Genomic DNA, 5868 nt, shown 5'->3' on the forward strand with positions numbered 1-5868 from the left:
ATATATATATATATATACTAGAAGGCAGCCCGGAATTTCCCGGTCGTAAAATACGCTCAAATATATTTTGATTAATGCAGATTTCTTATCTGTTATTATATAATATTAGATCCAATATATAGTAATGATTTTCAAGGTTTTTTTAAAAAATGATTTGGTGCTTGTTGATTTAAAATATGTGCGATTTTCTAAAGAAAAGAATTTTCAAGGTGAAGACGCTACTTAATCGTATTATCGTTTAAATAAATCAGCAATAGATCTACATAAGTTTATAAACGATAAAAAATAAACAGTTAGATTATCTAAGATTTCGTAGTGTAACGGTTAATGCACCGGACTGTAATACATATGGTCTGTGATTTGATTCCTAGACAGTCAAACCCCGCTGAGGAAAGGTAGGACCTCGAAACATGCATATCCGTAAATTATTGATTTAAAATTAAATAAATAAAAATATTGCATCTAAATAAAATCTTGAAGATGAAGACCCTACTTAATCGTTTAAAAAATCAAAAATAAATCTGTATAAGTTTATAAACCATAAAAACAAGCATTAAGGAACATTATCGTGGTATTATTTCTTCTTTTCGTACGAGTCATTTTGGTCCGGGTAAAGTGTATGCCGCATTTGCCCTATATTTTGCTTTTAAGCGCCGAAGGCCAATTTGCTCGCTGTCACCAGATTTTATGGCATGTTCCTGATATAGTGTTGCCCATTTTAACATTGGTATGTAAGTGAGTATTTGGGAGGAGAATTAAATAGTTTATTGCAGAACTATAAATCGTTATGTGTATGGCTTATATTATGATGTGCATGCATTTTTCATTTGCATTGTGTCCCCCTTCCATATTTCATGGGTCATTTTTGTTTGTTTTAAAATTAAAGTTCACTATTTAAATAAAAGTAAACAAGAAAGGCAGACGTCGCTAAGATGAACATTAATCTTAATAATAGTGTCGTTAGTTATTTTCTCATATTTTTTTACAATTGATTTATAATGTTTTTTGTTATTTATAATCTTTCTGCAACTATTATGGCTCGCTTTCTCTTCAGATACTTACGAAAGACGGTGGAAACAATTTGGCTTAATGCGGTAGATATTTACTTGCTACCCACCTCATCAAAATGTGACACAAGGTCAGAAAGTGGGGATGTCCAGTCAACGTCTCTAAAGGAGAAGCATTCTGGCCTAGCAAAAATGTCCGGGTCATCCCCATCGGCATTACCGGGTAGGGTCGCCTCAGGTAACAAGCGATAAACTTACTCTACCCAAAAACCGAGTGGCAAGGCCTGGAAGGGTGGGCCTCCTAGGTAATACCCAGACAGAGTTAAAAATAGACTTCGTAGCTTAGTATGGTATGCCTTTTTCTCTTCCCTGCAACCATTTTCCAACAGAAGAGACGTTGCGAGCCTGTATCTGCTTTATCGTTATTTTCATGGCAAGTGCTCAGCTGAGCTTCAATCTATGGTTCCTCTGCGCCAAACTTGCACGAAAAACACTCGTCTAGCCAAAACCACTATCAACAATTTCTCACACTCTTTATCTGTGCCTAAACCTAAATGCAGATCCCATGAACAAAGTTTCTTTCTTAAAACTGCACGCCTGTGGAACACTCTTCCGATTGCCTGCTTTCCAGCTGACTACAATCTGATTGTCTTCATGTCCAACACAAACAAGTTCTTGATGAACCGCCCTCCTAAATAATCCAATTTACAAAATTCACACTACTTATGTTTACTACGCTATAATCACATTGACTAAAGTATACCCATTAACCCTTATCCTTGAGTGGCCTCCGAGGCTTGATAAGTGGTGATTTTTGTGTAAAATAATTAACATAATTCTTAGAGTATTGATTAATAGTCTGGAGAAACAGAGTTCAATCCTAAGTGGAGTCATACCGCTGACTCTAAACTGATACTTAATACTCCCCTCCTTGTTAGTAAACATTATAAAGTGAGAATCAACGGTAACTGAAGTAATCATGGAAAATTAGTGGCGCCCTCCCTTACAGCTCAGTGTAGTAGCTAATGAAAAGTGGGACATAGGGTCGCCTTTGACTATGTTCGGCCACTTTACTTTTTAATCGACGCTATGAGGTTGAAAACGTTCTCTGGGTACTTTTCTCACGATTTGTAAATTGGATGTGTTATTGAAGAAGACATCAATGAATGTTTTAATGTTAGGTATATTTTATTAACTTAACTAATGGATAATTATTTCTTGCACATTACTTAGAGATAATATGCTGTTGAATTTAAGTAAAAGTATCAGTTAAAAAGGGAAATTTCCTGGGGTAAGATTTGGGTAATGAGAATTTAGTTCAGAATTACCATTCGTTTGTTCATAGACGAGGATAAAATTCTGATTGTTTAGTTCAATACGCGATACTATAAAGTAATATTATATTTATATGTACAGCTTCTAATATATATAAAGGGCAGTTATTTGTATTTACATGTGTCTGTATGTTCAGCCAAAAGTCAAAAGCTACAAAACAAATGCCCAAAAACTTGGTATTTTCTTGATCGGCGTTGTTCTGGCTGAATAATATTTGAACTTATATTTTCAGAATCTGTTGGAGCTTGTGTTGTTCACGATTTATTTTATTTTTTATTATTGTGAACCCGTGCCTGCCCCACTTCCGGGGCAGTCACTAATGTGAGAGACGACGACACGTACAGAAGAAAAATCAAAGAGAAAATGACCATGTAAACAATGTTGGCGGCGACGTTTGTTATCGAAAGGGGGTGGTATGTGGCGTCCCACTATTACACCCATTAGGAGGGATATATATATATATATATATATATATATATATATATATATATATATATATACCTTTCATAAGTACATTACAGAACGTGATTTAAAAGCCATTGCTACTCCATAACAAACGATGCGTGCAATTCTTAAAATGTCACCTGTCTATAAGGTGTTCGATAAACATTTGGTACCATTTAACATTCTTTTATTTCGGAACCATTTGAGGGACATAATAGTGCACAAGCGCAACAAATAGCTGTTTCTATATCATATTGGTGCGTTTGAAAATTGAAGACCATAAACAATAGTTAAACACAGGAATCTTGGAAGAAAGTAATCTATGGAATTCAACTCGTTTTCCCTCTCGACACCAAAGCCAACAGAGTTTAGGTCATTGTTTAGACGATTTTTCCATGGTGACTTAGGTATTTCTATGGTCCTGTGCAGTTCTAGGAAGTCCAACTTCCCAGGCTTTACTTTCTCCCTACAAGAGAATATCAACAGAGCTATCCTGGCAGTTTATGCAAGTCACAGTACTCTTTTTCTATGGAACTGGCTTCTCAAAACCAACTTTCCAACTCTTGTATCACATCGTCCTGCCGTGAGAGGGGTGTAAATATCAAAAAAGGTAATGTGTACTTGAATTTACTTGCTTCCCGCCACAGTTAGAAATGACACAAAGTCAGGAAGTGTGGAAAGTCAAGCCAATATTTATAAAGGAAGGGCATCCTGACCTTTTCAAAAATTGCCTAGGCAGCGCTATCGACATTCCCCGACAAAAGGTCCTCAGGCAGTAAGTAATAAGCTTACTCCACCTAAAAGACGGGAGGCGACGACCTAAAAAGTAGACCTCCTAGGACTTCACAGAATCGTATTTCAGCGGGACAGGTGCAAGGCCGTTCCCTACTTTAAATGGTTAGAACTCTGACAGATTGTGTCGAGAACGTATCTTAAACTTAATATAACATATTCAGGCTGCCCGTTCGAAAAAAAATTTGCATTAAAAACTTAGTCGGAGGCTCATGCTCCTTGAATACATAAAAGGTAATGAAATGTGAACAGGGGAATTGTGAAGGATATTTAGAAGCAGTGGCTAGCAGAAAGAATAATAGCGAGATTTCTGGCTGAGTCAGCACAACGGAATTCGTGGAGAAAATGCAAGACAAATGACGTGACTTGATAGATATAAGGCAATGCGATCATTAGGGGGAAATAGATAGGCGTCGGAGGAGCGACTATGAAGAACGCTTTGAACAAGGATTTCCCCTATTCGCAAGGAGCACAATATTAACTTCTTCCCTAAGCCCCAAGAGAACTATCGTACTAAAGGTAAGAAACTTTCCAATAATGTCAAACTTATAGTCGACCCGGGGATGGGTTGCTTTTTCTCACGAAAAATACGTACAATAACAGGCGAAACTTTCTAATAATGTCAAACATAAAGTCGACCCTGGGATGGGTTGGTTTTCCTCAAGAACAATGCGTAGAAAAACGGGCGAAACTTTCCAATAATGTCAAACCTAAAGACTACCCTGGGATGGGTTAGTATTTCTCGGAAATAGTGTGTAGAACAATGGGAGAAACTTTCCAATATTGTCACACATACAGTCGACCCTAGGATTGGTTGATTTTTCTCACGAATAATGTGTAGAACAACGGGAGAAACTTTCCAATTATGTCAAACTTATAGTCGACCCTGGAATGGGTTGGTTTTTCTCATGAATTATGCGTAGAACAATGGACGAAATCTCCAATGATGTCAAACCTGTAGTCGACCCTGGGATAGGTATTTCTTTTTAACGAATAATGCGTGGAACAACGAGCGAAACTTTTCAATAATGTCAAACTTTTAGTCAACTCGAGAATGGGTAGGTTTTTCTCACGAATAATGCGTAAAACAACGGTCGAAACTTTCCAATAATGTCAAACTTATAGTCGACCCTAGGATAGGTTGATTTTTCTCACGAATAATGCGTAGAACAATGTGCGAAACTTTCTAATAATGCCAAATTTGTAGTCGACCCTGGGATGGGTTTGTTTTTCTCACGAATAATGCGTACAATAACGGGCGACTGGTCAGCAATCCTCACCAAATCTAAAACACTATGAAGAACTGAAATGGTATGTGTGTTTATTTCCAGCGAAGACCACGAAATTCCATTCAACATCTTTTGTTAAGATAGCAATATAGAGTTTCTATCCACTATTGTCAAGCACTGGATGTAAATGATGGCACAGGCCATATGTGTAACCAAACGTAAATTTTATAAACAAAATTTCTTTCTTAAAACTGTTTGTCTATGGAATTTTGTAAATAAGCTAATTTGGCCATACTACTGACTATGATCAAAATAGATGTTTTCTAGATGAGAGATATTTTTAAAGTGTCGTGTCGATATTTTGTCACTATAATGCTATGTAAGAAATAACGCCGTAAATACAGTGTACGACTATACAAGATGCTATCAGGTTTACATGTCGTATAATAATTGGTATCGAACAAATATATCTGATATAATATACGCCCATATTGATGTATACGTTTATTTAATATTTATTATGTAAGTACTGATTAATGCAACAGCCTTGTCTATATCACGTCGAGGTCACTATTTACAATGGATTTCGGTTGTGTGGTTGTTTTGTTTTAGGGTATAGCAGCCCTTTTGGGTCATTTGATCTTTTATTCTTTAAGTTCATTATATTTTCAAGTATTTATTTATGGTGCTTTGTTTGATTGTTTGGTAGAAGCAAAATATAGTTTTTGACTTTGACTTTGCTCAATATTATTGAGTTTTAAAAAGGGAAAAACAATAACAACAATGTTTGGTGCATTTTGGGTGATGAAGCCAGTATCTTTGACAACTTGATCTGGTAGCACCAGATGCCATAACAGGTATTAGCAATCGAGACAAATGTGGACCTGGGAGCAATGGTAACTAAGGAGTCTCGGTAACGTAGTACACTTTTCCTTGGCGGTTTCGTTACATTTTATAAGACCCAATACATTGTAGACTACGTCGCAAGGAAAAAAAGAAAGAAAACACTCAACGCACTTTTTCTTTTTTTAACAAAACCTTTATATCGTTTATTTCCAACA

Source organism: Euprymna scolopes, chromosome 3, assembly GCF_053919585.1.
Source record: "Euprymna scolopes isolate OS-2025 chromosome 3, ASM5391958v1, whole genome shotgun sequence".
In the NCBI taxonomy this organism is placed as follows: Eukaryota; Metazoa; Mollusca; class Cephalopoda; order Sepiida; family Sepiolidae; genus Euprymna; species Euprymna scolopes.